This window comes from Ambystoma mexicanum, chromosome 9, assembly GCF_040938575.1.
Source record: "Ambystoma mexicanum isolate Mex_15411 chromosome 9, UKY_AmexF1_1, whole genome shotgun sequence".
NCBI lineage: Eukaryota > Metazoa > Chordata > Amphibia > Caudata > Ambystomatidae > Ambystoma > Ambystoma mexicanum.
Window position 1 is genome coordinate 98,373,928 of NC_090931.1, and position 17,812 is coordinate 98,391,739.

The 17,812-nt window shown below is 48.3% G+C and overlaps 1 protein-coding gene across 1 annotated transcript in view; it reads left to right on the plus strand.

The window, feature by feature from the left end:
- Positions 1-17,812, plus strand: part of ZW10 (zw10 kinetochore protein) — a 270,359-nt gene that overhangs the window by 235,199 nt on the left and 17,348 nt on the right. The window lies entirely within an intron of this gene.

Sequence of the window (17,812 nt, forward strand, 5' to 3'; positions counted from 1 at the left end):
AACCCCTTCACCTGAAATATGAATATTTCAAACCTTTTTAAACCCACCATAACTTTCTTGGTGTTGTGAAAACATGGCCAAATGCTCCAACCACAGGGCTGTCAGGACTATATTGCACTGATGATATCTAACAAGCGTTTGTTTTTATTAGTGCAACTTAACCATAACATCCCTTTAACAAAGTTTTTTCAGTGAATTTCCTGGGTTTTTACCAGTGCACCCTAATTTGCTACAACATACTAATATCATACTTGCCCCAATATAGCAACATTTTTCTCCAATTTAGAAAGTTTGCCCTTAAAACTCTGCCATTCCCCACCTTCTAGCATAATCGTTAACCCTTTTATACACTTTTTGCAACTTTTTCCATTGTTAACCAATGTTCAAGAACATCTTGATGTCACTGCAGACTTTCCGGACAGTGTCACGTGACCAGGCACGTGGCATGATGGCTCTTTGGGTAGACCTACAGGGGGTCTGGCTATACTTATTCAAAACTCCCTGTTAATAGAATCGGAGCTCCTTAGCGCGAGTGTCTGGCTTGTTGGCAGTGGAAGTTAAACTGAAGGGACTATGCCTTCGACAGCCCCTACTGCTACCTAATATATATAGCAACCCATCTCGTATAAAGGTGGGTGCTCTCACAGAGAAATGTGGTGATGTTGGTGAACCGTTTGTGTGACTAGAAGGGGCTCCACATTTTGTTAGCCCGTGACTTTAATACAGATTGTCATGCTGCCTCAAGGAAAGGGTGGGACCTTCAGTCTGAGCGGTCCAATAGAGGCGGTGTGGAAGGGTCACTCTTGGTGGGTGGTGGGGGGGGTTATTTGAAGCATGGAACTAGAGAATTTTAAATGGTTCCACAAGGGTGATGCTCCCCCAAGTCCTACTTGGCGCCTAGGTGGGAAGACTGCCCACTTGGATTATGTTGCTGTAACAACTGCCCTCTTTGAAATAAGTGAGGAACTGAGAGTGGTGAACACTGATGTGAGTGACCACGCACAGCTGAGGTTGACAATGAAGGCCTCTATTGGTAATGTAGGTGGGCTTGGGGTGAGTGGGCTGACAGTCAATCCGGCAGGAAACAGAGTTTCAAACTATGTGGGGGAGATTTGATGGATTTAATACGCAAGTTCAGAATTTCCTTGCAGGATCTTCTGTTAAGAAAAGGAATCTTTGGATCACCCCAAATCATTTTGAGGCCTTCTTGGATGGCTTCAAAATGTCAGATCAAGGTAATTTCTTTTTTAAATTAAATTTTAATGGCATTTTAATTAACAACAAACATAACCCCCCTGCCTTTCTCCCCACCCTGCCCGTCGTACATGGTATGAATAATAGTTTGTTTGTTTGTTTTATTCACTTATAATGCACACCAAACCCGAAGGTAGCTGGGCGCAGCAGTACAGAATATGTAAGTCTTAGGTACAGTTACAGGATACATAGATAGCAAAATACATACAATCGAGATATACACAGTCAAATATACGATACGCTACATGTGGGCAGAATATATACAGATTACAAGGAAGATATCATGTGCAGGCACTGGTAGGGCAAAGCATTGCTGATTAGCGGGGAAAGATAATAATGTACACATAGGTAGCAGAATGGGTCTACCATATATCTACAATGGGAGTCTCATAGGTTAAATAGGAACTGGTAGGCTAGTCATTTGCGGATTTCAGCAGGTTGATGCAATTAGATCTGAATTTCAGAAAGGGCTGTGCCTCGCGCAGAGGGTGGGGCAAGGAGTTCCATAGTTGGGCTGCTCGTACCTGGAAGCTAGCTCCCCCAGCCTTGGTTAGCCTGAATCCTGGTATGATGAGGCTGTTGGGATTGGAGGTTCTTGCAGGCCGGGTGGAAATTCTCTTTTGGAATTTGTCAGTGGGATAGCTTGGTGCGGCCTTGTTCAAAGCTTTGTGAACTAGGGATGCCACTTTTAGGTGGATTTTGTTTTGGGTGGACAGCCAGTTGTATGGCGCCTGATCCTGGATATATGTGATCTTTTGGACACACCAAGAGCTGCTTGCAAGGTGTTATTTTGTAAGATTTGAATTCTTTGGATGATGGATTTATTAGCACCAATGTAGAGGGCATTACAGTAATCGAGCCTAGATAGAATCAAGGCTCTAGCGAGGATAATGCAGTTATCTGAGAGAAAGTGTTTGCCAGCTCTGATGAGCTTACAGATGTAAGCTGTGGCAGATGCCACAGATTTCACCTGTTTGTCGAAAGAAAGGGTGGAATCCAGATAAAGGCCAAGTGTCTTCACCTCCTTGGACACCCTGATGATATTGCCGTCAATCTTGAATGAGGTGTAGTCTTGGTTCCGTTTTTTTAGGTTCATGAGAGTTCCTAAGATATTGAGCTCTGTTTTGTAATCAATCAGGCATAGACCATGGGTTGCCATCCATACCTGGATAATGATATACACCCTATTTACCAAGGCCAAATCCTTGTTGTAATCCCCAGAAAGTGGGAGGAGAATCTGGGTATCATCTGCATAGTTAGTGTAGGTGATACTAAGAAGGTCCAGATCGTCAAAAAGGAGCTTGGTAAATATGTTGTATAGGGTAGGGGAGACACAGGAGCCCTGCGGAACTCTGCACAAGATGGGGATCGGGTCAGCTTCTGCCGTTGGGGAGAACACCCTCATAGTCCTGTCGCTGAAGAAAGACTCGATCCAGGATATGGCCTCTTTGGAAAAGTGTGCTACCGAGTCTAGGTGGCTGCAGAGGACCCCGTGGTCCACAAGGTCAAATGTAGCTGAGAGATCCAGCAACAGGAGGAGAGGCATTTTTCCAAGTCAATGAGGGTGGTCTCTGTGCCGTGTTGGGGTCGGAATCCTGATTGGCGTACTCCTAAGAGCTTATGTTGTTCCAAAAATGTTTGGATTTGGTTATAAGCCAATGTATCCCAAGATTTTAAGCGGAAAAGGTACTGTCATAATTGGACAGTAGTTTGTGGCTATAAGTGGGTCTAAGGTTTGCTTTTTGAGCAGGGGTAGTACCCAGGATTGTTTTGGATTAGTCACAGTGCCTGACGTGAATGAGGCGTTCACAAGCTTTGAGATGAAAGGGGAGAGATCCCTGGCAGCATCTTTTATGAGCTGGGCTGCCCTGGCAGTTTGATGGCTTAAGAGAGAGGATAACTTTCTCCACCTCGAGGAAAGAGGTTTTGGAAAACATGAATCGTGTAGCTAGGTCCCGTTCCTTAGAGGCAGGGGTCTGTTTTTAAGTTATTGGTGTGGGGTGGTTGGATGATAGAGGCTTTTTTTGGGCAATTTTCTGTTGGAGCATGGTTATTTTGTTAGATAGTGCTTGTTGAATATCAGAGCACCATGTTTTATCTTTGGAGCATGTGTCCGGAATGTGGATGGGTGACTCTAGTTCCTTGAGTATGGTGAACAGTGCCCTCATACTCGAGTTAACATTAGACATAAGTTTGTTGAATGAGTTTTGCTTGGCTAGGTGGATTTCCTTTTTGTATAGGGAGGAGATTTCTGATAGTTTGTTTTTGTGGTCTTCTCAGGGGGTTAGTCTCCATGCTGTTTCACAGCTTCTCTTAAGTAGTCGAAGATCCTTTAGTTCGGGGGTAAACCATTTATTGAGGTGGGATTTGGGTTTACTCAGTCTGAGTTTAGGAGGGGCGATGTTGTCCAGGGTGGATAACATGATTTTATTATACTGGTTAACAAGTGTTTCGGGGTTCAGGTGATCCGCTAGTCCATTAAGAGTGGGGAGGATCGCCGGAATCACTTTATCGTTGGTGATGCTCTTTTTGTTTCTTGTTGGGCATGGTGGAGCCATGGTAGGTGCTGGCAAGAGTGGTCTAGATGTTGATAATTCGAAGGACAAGAAGAAATTATCTGTCCAGAGTTGAGGGGTGATGGATTTGATGTTGGCGGTGCAATTGTAGTCAGCTAGCTAGTCAAGGATTCTTCCTTTTGATATGAGTAGGTTCTAGAGTTTTTTGTGTTATGCCCAGATCAGAGAGTGTTGGCAATGTTTGTGCATTTTTGTCAAGAGGGTCATTGAAACCCAGGTTGAAGTCCCCTAGGCCAATTAGTTGTGAGGACATTTTTAGGTTATTGGAGAGTAGGTTGTTGATATCCTCCTCGAAGGACCCTAAAGGTCCAGGTGGTCTGTAGATGAGGTGGATAGTCAGTGTCTGGGAGCTAGCTAGAGGAAGTTTGATGGTGAGCATTTCGCATGATTCGGATACTATGGTGGGTGTGGATCTCATGCCTAGGCTAGTCTTGGCTATGAAAGCGATGCCGCTGCTGCGCATATTGGTTCTGTCCTGTCTCAATATGGTGTAAACTTCCGGGATAGCTAAGGGGAGTAACTGTCCTGCTGCGTCGTGTAGCCAAGACTCTGCAACCATAAGAAAGTCTAGATTATCGATCAAAATCGGGTCACAGATATCCGTGGCATGTGCAGTCAGGGATCTGCCATTTATTAATCCTCCTTTGAGGGGAGCTGCAGTAGGACGGGTAGGTTTAGTTTTGGTGGGGGTAGTTAGAATCCTCAGGCTATTGAGAAGAGTGGTTTTTACCTTCTGGTTGCTGGATCTTTTGTTGGTGGGAGGAAGGGTTCTGGTCAGGGGCTCATGCAGTCTTGTTCAGAGTCTAGAGTTTCTAAAGAGTAGACTCCCTGGATTACTTTGAAAGGCGCTTGAGGGACTTGGGGCCGGGTGATCCATAATAGTAGGGGTTGCTAAGGAAGTAATGGTGGAGTTATTTAGAACTCTGATGAGAGCTGTGGGAATGCTGGTGCCAGCTATCTGGTGGATAATGATCAGAAGACACAAGTGGGTTAGCGGGCTACGGGTTATGCTAGTTATGTAAGGGTGGCGAGTTCTAAGGTAGAGTACCCTTTAAGTGAAGGCGTATGAATGCACTAGGCTAGGCAGAATTCAGAGTAGGCACAATAGGTTACAAAGATTAGGTTTAGAGTAGGCTCAGTTCAGCACAGAGGGCTGCAATGATAAGTTCGGCTTATGTACAGTGGGGTGCAGGACTAAATTCAGAATAGGCACAATTCAACACAGGCACAATGGGCTGCTGGACTAAGGACAGGCTAGGCACAATTCAGTATAGGCGCAGTGGGGTGCAGGACTAAATTCAGAATAGGCACAATTCAACACTGGCACAAAGGGCTGCTGGACTAAGGACAGGCTAGGCACAGTTCAATATAGGTGCAATGGGGTGCAGGACTAAATTCAGAATAGGCACATTTCAACATGGGCACAATGGGCTGCAGGACTAAAGACAGGCTAGGCACAGTTCAATATAGGTGCAGTGGGGTGCAGGACTAAATTCAGAATAGGCACAATAGGCTGCAGGACTAAGGACAGGCTAGGCACAGTTCAATATAGGCGCAGTGGGGTGCAGTACTAAGTTCAGAATAGGCACAATTCAACACGTGCACAATGGGTGCGGGACTACATTTAAAAAAAGGCACAGTTCAGCATGGCTAGGCTTTAGGCGTAGTAGGGTGCAGGCTAGATTTGAATTAGGCACAATTCAAACGGGAACAATGGGCTGCAGGACTAAGGTCCGGCTAGGCACAGTTCAACATAGGCGCAGTAAGGTGCAGGTAAAATTTGAATTAGGCACAATTCAACCTGGCTCGCAATGGGCTGCAGGACTAAATTCGACATGGGCACAATGGCCTAGAGGCAATAATAAATTTGGCACAGGTGCATGCATCAGTGACAACAGCAGGGGCATGGGAATAGACCGGATGGTTGTCATATAGCGTCTAAACGTCTAAACAAGAGTTTTTTACATTTAGAGTATGTGGTACAATTTGGCAATGATTGCACCGTAAGCCAGGTGCAGGGGGTGATGCTTGTATCAGGTCGGTAAACGCAGTATGCAAAAAGTCAGTGAGTAGGCTGTCTATGGTAGGTACAGTGCAGTGCCACGGTGTGTTGGCAGTAAGTGAGCAGGGTGCAGGAGGCTTGTGGTCTTACCAGGTCGATGGCTGGGCAAGGGGGAAACGAGGTGTGGTTCCCGGTTGATTAAGATCAGGCATAGTGTGTGGCCCTGGGCTCCGTTTGGCTCGTGACAGGCTCAGGACAGGTAGTAAGCCTTAGAGGTCGTGCCTTAGAAGGCGGGCCGGCTTCTCGCCTGCTGGCCATTGGAAACAGGGTGAATAGGATGGCTACAGCCAATCCTAGGCAGCCTTGTAGAGGCTGGATGGCAACACAAATGCAAGGCAGCTTACTGGTACAGAGCGGCCATGTTGGAAAGCCAAACCTCGTGGTTTAGCTAATGCAAATGCCTCGAAATTATGTGCAGAAACGAAGTAGTGACATCAGATCAAGCAATGCCCAAAATTCTGAGTTTCTGCGGACAATAGGAGACGTTGGTCTTTTTGAAGACGGTTCAGCACCATGTCCCAGTCTTTGGTGAATTTAGATTGTTCCCCTTGTATGGAGTACGTCATCCATTCCAGTGCCAAAAAGGTCCATACTTTGGAAAACCATTTGCTAATGTGAGGCGGATCCTGCATTACAATTTTTGAGCAAACAGTAAAGCTGCTAACTGTAATATGGCAAAAGATTTGCACACTTGTTTAGAATTGTCGCAGGTTTCTTTCAATAAGAACCAGAAGACCGGATCAGAGATACCTGGGCTCCTACAGACCGAACATTTGTGGCATATGATATGGCATTTATAACGCGCCTATATACAAGTGTTTCAAGGCGCGACGAGGCAAGGGAGGGGGAACAGAGGGAAGATTGAGACAACGATCCTACTAGGCCAGGTGTCATTCAGATCGCGCAAGTGCATGGTAAGGGCAAAGTTCGGGGGTCGGGGGAGACAGTGCAGTACATGGGATAATAGAATAAATAAATAATAAGTAAAAGTACAGCCAGCTGGTGGCAAGTGCAAGGGTAAGTGCAGACATCCTGTATCAAGCGCTGGTAGTGGGACTGTAGGGATACAGAAAACAGTCCCCAAGTGCGGGGGTTGCGAGGTAGGCAGTGCAGGTGTGCGACTGGCAGGGGAGGGGACATGGGCCTGAGATCAGAGGGTGGCCAGGTAACCAGTGCAATTTCAGCCATGAAAGTGAGCAGGGGAGAGGAGAGAAAGCAGAAGCAAAGAGAAAGGTTTTGAGGTGCTTCCAGAACAGTTGATGATTCTCCTCAAGTTTCAGGGAGGCAGGGAGGCTGTTCCAGAGGGAGGCCCCAGCTGAAGAAAGAGATCTACCACCAACTCGTTGCTTGGAGAAGTGAGTGACCCTGAGGGAGTTGGAGGCGGATGAGCGAAGAGCTCGAGAAGGAAAATATTTAGCTAGAGAGTTGACGGTATTGAGTTCCCAAGCCCCAGAAGTCCTTGTGTACAATGCAGAGGGTTTTGAACTTAATCCTCGCAGTCACTGGGAGCCAGTGCAGAGATTTCAGTCCTGGAAGGATACGATCCCTTGGCTTGAGGCCAAGGACAAGTCTCGCAATCCTGTTCTGGATGAGTTGCAGAGGGCAGAGGGCAGAAGCAGGCAGATTTAGAAAGAGGCTGTTGCAATAGTCCATCTGTTTGACAGCTGAGCGAGAGTTTAGAGTGGCAATATGGAGAAGGTTGTCGTCCTTGAAAGACTTTTGGAGAGGAGTACAAATCAGAGGTACGCCCTGTGGAGGTGTAGAAAAAGCCTGAGGGGGGGGGCAGGAAAGGAAGGAGAAGAGGGCAAGGAGGCAGCAGGGGGAGTCAAGGAAGCCATGTGAGGAGAGGGGACAGCAGGAGAAGAAAGGAAATTGATGAGGCGAGGGAAGCATCTATCTAAGAGGATAAGGTTGGCCTAAGGACCTTGGACCAAGACGGTGCCATTCAGGTAAACATTAATGATGACCTTAGAGGAGAGGAAGGGGGCCAGGAGGGCCTCCCAGCAGATTGTTCCTGGGTTGTTGATTTTTGAGGGGAGGTGTTGGATGTAGTTCTGGATGCGACTTTCCGAGGTCCCTTTTTCCGGTTATTTGGCTGTTGACTAGTGGGAGATGCTGTGCGGCTCGCAGTGTTGAGTGATGGATAAACAAAGCCTTGGTGGTGGTGTCTACGTAGATTTTGAGAGTGTGGAAGACTAGAAAAAAGCCAATGGTGGAGGGCTGGTTGGCTGATTTACAAGTTTGTCCAGTTATGAGAAATGTATGCTTCTGAAAAAGAATCGTGAGGACCTTTATTTGGAAATGTGTGGGCATTTAACAACTTATATGGTTATGGGTGGGCTTCTGTGATGGTATGGGGGTTTTGAGGGGGCTTAGTTGCCGAATGTGTTTGTGAATGTGGTGTGGTTGTGTGTGTGCGCGCATGTGTTTTGTTGTCTCTGTGTTGGCTTGTGTTTCCTTTTCTTTTTTCAGTTTCATAGGGAATGGTTGTTTGATTTATTATATTGCTGTGAGGAAATTTAATTGCTTGCTTAGGGAATTTTTGTCATGTAGGTTACAATGGTGTCTATTGCGTCACTTGTTAAGTTTCATTCCTTTGACTTATCTGTGTTTTTGAAAGATTTATAAATAAAGAGAGAACAAAATCTTTAAAAAGTTACACAAATGTAAAAGATACAAAAATAAATGTTTCCAGTACTGAGAGTCGGAAGGACTGATCAGTTTCCCCATAACAAATGTGCAAATGGGAAGTGAAGCTGAACTCATTACCTCCCTTCAAAAAGTCGGAACAGCTTAAAAAATATAGCAAAAAGATTTAGTAGTGGGTGGAGGTGTTCATAGAAACTATGAAGGGAAAGTGACTAAAAGAGAAATCTTTCCTAACTGCTGTTTCAGGGTGCTCCCATCTGTCTATTGCCCAGGCTGCTTCATGGAATGGATTGGTATCAGAGAAGAGCGTTTTTCTTTCTGTGTTAAAACGTCATTGTCAAGTGAAGCTGCTTGAGTGTTGGCCAGCTGTGCAGGGGTTCTGCAAATCTCCACCAAGAAGCCATCCTATATGTTGAATGTATAGGACTTTCTCCGTCATCGGTCTTCTTCTGCTCTTGATCTGCCTTTCTCCCTTTCTCATTCACTCTCCTGACAGTTTGGAAGCAGAGCTGCTGTTGTAGGCCCTCCCGCAGATGCAAGCAGACCTTTCCTCCACCAGGTTCAGGAGAAACACTTAAGTCTCCAGATGGCAATAAGTGAACATTGATACTTGAATAATTTCACCTTATGGAGTCAAAGGCAGGTGGTCAGCTTGGCTTTCATACTTAAGGACATATAAAACAATGCATTGCACTTTTATAACACACTTATGTAGCCTGTGGCCCATATGGAGCCTGGTTAGAAAGGCCTGCATGCTTGGCCCTTTAAGTGCCAGGCTATTATGCCAGTCTATGCAAAAAGGACAAGCATACTCATCTTTTTTGCAAACCTAGAAACAAAGACATCAGGGTTTAAAGTTTAGACTTTATTAAATTAAGAGGGTGATAGTATTTGCATTAGTCCATCAAGCCCTCCGTGGGGCTGGATGGAATGTCTAGGAGAAACAAAGGATCAGAACCCCCTTGCTGACAAATGGGCTGGGCAGGGAAGAGGAAAGGAATGAAAGAAGTTTGAAAAAGGGGACAGTTGAAAGAGCAGTGTAAAAGAAAGGGAGAAACAAGAGGAAGCAGAGAGAAGGATCAAGTGACAGCCCACTTTGGAGGCCAGAACGGATGGGCCCATGTACATCAACAGCCCTGTGCAGCTGCTTGGGCTGCAGAGTCCAGAGCTGCCCTGGGGGTGTGGGGGCTGAGGAGAGAGGCCGGACTGGCCCATCTACATTAACAGGTCTGGGTCGCAGAGTGAAGGGCTACCTAGTCTGTGGGGGTGCGCTGCGATGCAAGGGTGGGGCTGTGACCTAAATCTGGCAAACCGGGCTGTGCTCCCAGTGGTTCTCCTTCTGGATTCGAAATTAAGATTCGATGAGCAGGAGCTAAAACCAGCTCCTGGGTGTCACCATTGATTGGGGAGACAAAAGTTGCTCCTGAGAAAAACTGTTTTCAAGCTAACCAGGCAGCTCTCCTAGGCTCGAAGCAGGAGCTAGGTAGCTCCCAGCTCCCCTCCATTTCAAACCCGGTTCTTGTGGCCTGTGCGGCGGGCCAAACGGTGAAGTCCTCCCGGTGATGCGTATTCCAGGCAGCCCGGGATGTGAATAGCTGGGAGTCTGGGCTGCAGGGCAGCCCTGTTGAAGAGATAAACTGATTGAACCCCCGGGCTGCCTCGTTGTGGCAGCCTGGGCAGAGAGAATCCTGCCCCCTGCGTTCCTCCGATGCAGTGCAGAGGGTGCCGCCCTTGAAGACTCTGGCAGACCACAGCACAGTGGTACTGGTACTCTGCCCATGGCAACGGGGATGCCACCTGGAACTAAGAAGGTGCCGCTGGCGTGGCAGTGAGAATGGTATCCTCTCCCATACCAATGGGGACACCTGGCGTAAAGATGGCACCATGGGGGTGGAAGTGATGTGGGCGGCTCACACCCCCAGTGCACGTGCTGCCCAGAAGAGGAAGTGAACGCGACGGTGAGGATGGTTGGCCCCAAGCCTATGAGGGCCACCATGAAGATATAGAAGGCTGCAGCGGTGATGGTGGGCGCCCCACTGTGGTGGTGACAGCTCGTAAGCCACCATACAGTTAGAGGGCTTCCCATGAACATTTAAAACACAGGCCGTGCGTGGTGGGTGATATTGGATGGCCCCATGGGGTGGGTGGGGCCACCCAGAAGAAGGGAAGCTGTGGGGGCTGGGCCCCAATTACATCAGGGAAAGAGACTTCCCCATCCTTTGGCCTCCACCAAAGGACAGACCCAACAAGCTACTGTGAAAGGGGTGGCTGACTGTAGCAGTCACCCCAATAAAAGATCTATTTCATATGTTACTGTTTGTGTTTATGTATATATATATTTCTGATGTTTGTTAATCTGCTTAGAATCACATGCTGTGCATAGGTCCGACATCCAGTGGTCACTGCGGAGTATTGCATTTTGTTTTTCGTAGTCGAAAAGGGGACGTCGACAAGGCGTGTCTGTAACACTATCCCTATAGTGACGTGCGTTGTACCCACAATCCCTCACGCGTCGAGGTCCCTCAGATTGTTTTTTTCCGCCCAGCTACTGGTCGCCTTTATGCGGAGCTCCTCGAGAGACATTGCCAAATAGTTTCTTCGACCTTTGGTCGTTGGTTATTAATATTAATAACGATAAATCCCTCCCTCGACGCAGAGCCGTTTCTCCGCCGAGCAAGATCTTCGATGGAAGGACGAGCGGAGGAGATCCTTCGGCGCTGGCGAACACGTGGCCTGGCCTCGCCGGCCATACACAGTAGGGAGAGTGGGGCTTTGTGGTCTTTCTTTCTTTCTTTCTTTAAGAATGCCTTTCTCTTTCCCCTCCCTCTCTTTCGAGGTCGTAGTCACACCTATTAGCCTCAGCTATGGAGAGGACGCCATTTAGGTTTTGCCCGCTTTGCAAGGGTAAATATACCTGGAAGCATAAGCATAAACGGTGCAACTGTTGCTTACCCCTCGATCACCAGGACGGCGGCTGTGCGGCCTGTAAATTACTAAAGCCCAAAACTCTAAAGGACCGCAGGGTCAAAAGGTGGGCGGCCTACGCCATGTCTAGGCCTGACTCCTCGCCCGCTGCCGCCGCCGCCGCCAAGTGTGACGAGGACAGTGACTACACGGCCCCCGTAACGGAGGATGTAGACCTCTCAAAGGAGCGCTCGCGCTCCTCGTCGTCCGTCCCCGGCCCCGACAAGCCCGGCTCACGCCCAGCTTATGGGGATGAACACCCCGGCGACAAGGACGCACACAAAAAAACATCAAAGCACATACCCCCAGGCACATATTCGTCGAAGACGAAGACAGCCTTAGCGTCAACGGGGACGTCGGGCCCACCGACGTCTTCCACCGACCGCAAGGGTCGGCAGCCCTCCCCGCCACCGCTTCCGCGACAGGCGACTGGGCACTCTAAAAATAAAGGCGCTAACACCAAAATTTCCGGCGACACGCATTGCAAGAGTGCTCACGTTGCCAACAAGGACTCGACGACCAATGACTCGATGACCAAGGACTCGACGAGCAAAGGTTCGACGCTCCATAGCGCGACGGCGACCGATCCCTCGGAAGAGAGAATGATCGCCGAAAGCCTCGCGCGCATAGCATCTAAGGACGGCCAAAGACGTACGGCCAGTGAAACGCCGAAAACCGCGCACAAGGCTAAAGATACACCGAAAGCGCCGGAAAACAGATCAGGTCAGTTCCCGACGCCGTCGGAAGGCCCTAGCCAGCAAGAAGGGTACTCAGAAGGCGAAGGCTCTCTTTCTTCGACGTTATGGGACAGAACCAGACAATTACAGGAGGAAGAAACCCCCTTTTCTTTCCCAGACCGTCCTGGTCGACCTCAGTGGACCTTTGAAAGGTTCCAGTCCTTTATGGACAAACTAGATAGGTTCATGTCCATCCCAGAAGACAGGGCACCCAAGAGACCAAGGGAGGCACCCCTTGAGAGTCCAAGGGCTAAATACCAGAAGTTTTATAGCCCTATACAAGAGGACTTAAACTCTTACAATCCCACTGAGGAAGACACCTTCTTCCAAGAGGAAGATGAGTTCACCTATGTTGAGGACCAACAAGAAGAGGAAGGTTTTCACGAGGAAACTAACCTATGTGAGGAAGGATTCCAGGAAGACACAGGCGAGGGCGACCAAAATCCCTGGCAGTCACCGGCTAGGTCGACGGACACAGGCAGTAGCAGTATAGTCATCAGGTCTACTGAAAACCAGGAACCCTTCGCCTGTCGATGATCAACCCACCTTCAATGCACTGCTGAAGAAGGCAGCAGCACATTTCGAAATCGAAACTGGAGACGTCACCCCAGACCTCAGACACCGATTTTGTGGAGAGGATTATCAAAGAAAACCCCCCCACTAGCCAGGTCATACCTATCCTCGCCTCAGTTAAGAGACGCATTACACCTTCTCTTTCCACTCCTGCATTGGTGAGAGGGGTCAATCCGAGGATTGAGAAACTGTTCTCTCCCTCTCAATCAGACCCATTATACATTAAGGGTCACTCAATCCCGGACTCCCTGGTCGTGACCAACACCAGGAAAAGGGCAGGAGTCCCACTATCTACTAGCGAGGTGCCCCCAGATAAAGAGGGGAAGAAGATGTATGCCCTAGCCAAGAGAATCACCACCTCTGCAGCATTCTCTACAAGAATCGCCAATAATACCCTATTGGCAAGCTACGCCGATGCTCAATGGGCTAAACTCAGACAGGACATCGAAGAAGCTCCCGAACCCTTAAGGACTCGTTTACTGGCTACAGTTAATGAGGGCTCTCTGGTCAATCAAAGCATCGTCAAGAATACCCTCGATGCAGCAGAGACGGCTGGCCGCACTTTGGTACAAGGAATTTTACTGAAGCGTCACGTCTGTCTTCGCAATTCCAGATTTAAGGCAGAAGCACAAGCATCCCTTATTAATAAACCCATAGAGGAATCCAACCTCTTTGGGAGAGCAGTGGATGACGCGCTGGAGAACGCGAAGAAAGAATTTGATATTATAAAGACCTTAGACCAAATTTCTAAGCCCCCTAATAGGCGAGGATTTGGTAATAAGCGCTTTTTTCGTGGACAACGCCAGCAACAAAACCACCAACAACAACAGTACTCTGCCAGCAACTACCAGAGTAATAGCGGCCAGTACAACCAAAGGGGTCAACGTCGTGGCAAGGGAAGAGGCCGGGGTTCCACCCCCAGAGGCTCCCAAGCCAACAACACCACCAAGTGACGCGAAGATTCGCGTCCCCTCCCATGCAACGCCGGTCGGGGGCCGGTTAACATCCTTTCTTCCAGCATGGAAGGGAATAACATCAGACCGCTGGGTACTTTCCACCGTAGCCCGCGGCTACTGTATAGAGTTCAACAGTTCCCCAACATACAGACCCCCGAGGGGACGCCGCATGACATCAGAACACCTCGCCATCCTTCTCCAAGAAGTGGATCAACTGCTGGAAAAAGGAGCCATAGAGGTCGTGCCTCTATCTCAGGTAATGGAAGGTATTTATTCAGTGTACTTCCTTGTACCCAAAAAGGATCTAACCAGGCGCCCTGTATTAGATCTGCGCCCAGCGAACAAGTTTGTCAAACCCCAGAAGTTTCGTATGGTGACCTTACAGGAAGTAATCCCACTGCTATCACAGGGAGATTACATGACAACACTAGACATGAAAGATGCATACTTTCATATTTTAATGTTGCCAGCGCACAGAAAATACCTCAGGTTCATGAGAGAGGACAAACACTACCAGTTCAGAGTGCTACCCTTCGGCATAGCATCTCCACCAAGGGTATTCACGAAAGTACTGGCAGTGGCAGCGGCCCACCTGCGCAGGTTATCCATCCCAGTATACCCTTACCTCGACGACTGGCTCATAACAGGGGATTCTTACGAGACATGCTTCTCAAACACCCAAAAGACTGTAGACCTTTTGTTCCAACTGGGCTTCTCCATCAACGAGAAGAAGTCCAGCGTAGACCCCAGCCAAGTCAAACAATTCCTAGGGGCTCTAATTCGAACAAAGGACGGCCTCGTCTTCCCCTCCGACGAGAGGGTCCAAAACATGCTGTTTCAGATCCCCCAATATGTGGCAGGTCGAGAGGTGACGGTGCGCAAAGCGATGCGTTTGCTAGGTATGATGGCGTTGTATATTTATTTGGTACCTCACGCGCGCCTGCGCCCAATGCAAGAGTGGCTCAACAGCCAGTGGTGTCAGGCCAGCGGACAATGGGACGATCTAGTGGTGGTCTCGCAGGCCTTGGTTCTCTCGCTACGGTGGTGGACAAAGGAAAACCTGATAATAGGGAAACCCTTTGCCACACCCGCGGTGGAGGCCACTCTAACCACGGACGCATCCCTCACAGGATGGGGGGCTCACCTATCCCATCAGACTGCTCACGGAGTCTGAACTCCGAACGTAGCATCCAAGCATATAAACCTTCTGGAGCTACTAGCGGTGTTCAAAGCACTAAAAGCCTTCCAGGAACAACTTCAAGGGAAGACAGTGATGGTCCTTACAGACAGCACCACAGCCATGTACTACATCAACAAGCAGGGGGGAACCCACTCTCCAGGACTGTCCAAGCTGTCCCAGAATATATGGAAGTGGGCTCTCATACACAACATGTTCCTACTGTCACAACACGCACCAGGGGAACTCAATCTGCTAGCAGACGAACTCGGCAGAGACTTCCCCCTGCCCGAAGAGTACGAATGGCAATTGCACGAAGACATCGTCTTAGACGTCTTCACGCAATGGGGATTCCCGGAAATAGACCTGTTCGCAAGACTGGAGAACTCACAATGCCAAAGTTACACCTCCAGGTACCCCCAAAACCAGTCCAAGGGGAACGGTCTGTCGATTCAATGGTCAGGGAAATTTGTTTACGCCTTTCCCCGACTCCCCTCCTCAACAAGGTGGTGCACAAGATGCACCAAGAACAGGTTACCATGATACTAGTGGCCCCAATGTGGGCCTGGCAGCCATGGTTCGCTCACTTGATGGAGATGTCCCTATCTCCCCCAGTGAGACTTCCCTGCCTGTACAACATGCTGTCACAGGACAAGGGCAGGACACTGCATCCATGCCCTCAGACCATGAACTTAGCAGCCTGGCTCCTGAGATCATAGAATTTGGACATCTACAACTCCTGCAGAGATGTATGGACATCCTCAGGGAAGCCAGAAAACCTAATACTCGCCACTGCTATTCTAGCAAGTGGAAAAGATTTGTCATCTGGTGTAGAGGTAAGAGCATCAACCCGGTTGACTGCTCTCCCACAAACATTGTTCTGTACCTGACCCATTTACTGGATTCAGGTCTAGTGTTCAATTCCATTAAAGTCCACCTAGCGGCACTTTCTGCTTACACCACTTCCCAACTTAAAGTGTCGTGGTGGAAGATACCAGTTATCAAAGCATTCATGGAGGGGGTAAAGAGAATACACCCTCCGATAGCTAGCCCAGCTCCCGGATGGGACTTAAATGTGGTACTTTCTAGACTCGTGGGCCCTCCCTTTGAACCCATGCACAAAGCAACTCTTAAGGACCTCACTCTTAAGACTGCTTTCCTAATAGCTATCACCTCCATTAGGAGAGTAAGTGAACTACAGGCTCTTTCTGTTCTAGACCCCTTCGTAACAGTTTACAAGGATAAGGTGGTTCTACGCGCACACCCAAGGTTTGCACCAAAATTCATCTCAAAATTTCATGTAAACCAGTCAATAGAACTACCGACGTTCTTTCAAAACCCTTCCAGCTTGGGAGAAAAAAGTCTGCATACACTAGATGTACGCAGAGCTGTCATGTTCTACATGGAAAGAACCAGACCACTGAGAAAGACTAATCAGTTCTTTGTCTCGGTGGCAGCAAGAAGAGAAGGAGATGCAGTCTCAAAGTCCACTATATCTAGATGGATTGTTCAATGCATCACTCTCTGTTACACTCTTGCTAAGAGAGAACTACCCTTCAAGCCAAGAGCACATTCCACTCGAGGCACGGGGGCTTCCATAGCGTTCATTGCAAATGTTCCCCTTGAGTCCATCTGCAAAGCGGCTACCTGGAGTTCTGTGCACACCTTTACAAAACACTACTGTCTAGATGCACACTCTAGATCTGACTCCCAGGTGGGACAGGCAGTATTAAGACATCTTTTCTCTACTGTTCCTTCTCATAACCCACCGCCAACTCTGGGTACTGCTCGCTAGTCTATGCACAGCATGTGATTCTAAGCAGATTAACAAACATCAGAAGACAATGCATTACTTACCGTAAAAGCATTTCTGATGGTTGTATCTGCTTAGATTCACATGCGCCCACCCTTCCTCCCCGCTCGGATGGAAGGAACATAGACATCTTCTACATCTCTCTCTCTTTTCTGTACTCACTCACGTATAGAAGGCTCCTTCAGGGCAGAAAAAATACAAACAGAGGTACCTCGACGCGTGAGGGATTGTGGGTACCACGCACGTCACTATAGGGATAGTGTTACAGACACGCCTTGTCGACGTCCCCTTTTCGACTACGAAAAACAAAATGCAATACTCCGCAGTGACCACTGGATGTCGGACCTATGCACAGCATGTGAATCTAAGCAGATACAACCATCAGAAATGCTTTTACGGTAAGTAATGCATTGTCTTATGTGTATAGTAAATGTTCAGTAGGGTAAATGTTATGTAGGGGCTTGGTGTAGTGTAGCCTTGTCTTGTCACTGGCCTGGGTGACTGCTGTAAGAATGTTGGTGCATGAATGCAGCTCACGAGAATGTTGGGTGGATCTGTGAGTGAATGTTCCGAGTGTGTCAGTTGGGGGCCTGAGCTGGGATGGTTGGATGGCCGGTGGGTCCACTCCTTTGTTAGTTATGTTTATACCCATCCATGTTCCTGTCAGTGTCTATATGTGACTGTACATATATACAAGAGAAACTGGAGTAATGTACATATGTAAAATAAAGCCTTGCCTGGAACCAATCTAGACTGCACAGCAGGTCTGTGCTTCAGTGATGCATCCTGATGTCTAGGATAAGGCTTTACTACAGAGCTTTCATGGGAACTGTTAAGTAGGTTATATGTTTAGTATATATAAGGGGTGGGTAGACTTACGAGTGGGTAGGAACGCTTGAAGTCGCGGGAAAAGGTGGCAGCATGCCATCCTCTGGCCACCCGCTTCTTTGGGTAGTATTAGGCCGGGCGTCGGTCCCACCATATGGGTCTCACTGTAGGTTGCTCATCCCCTGTTAACAGCAGTTTTATTTTACAGGTGCAGCCCTTCCCT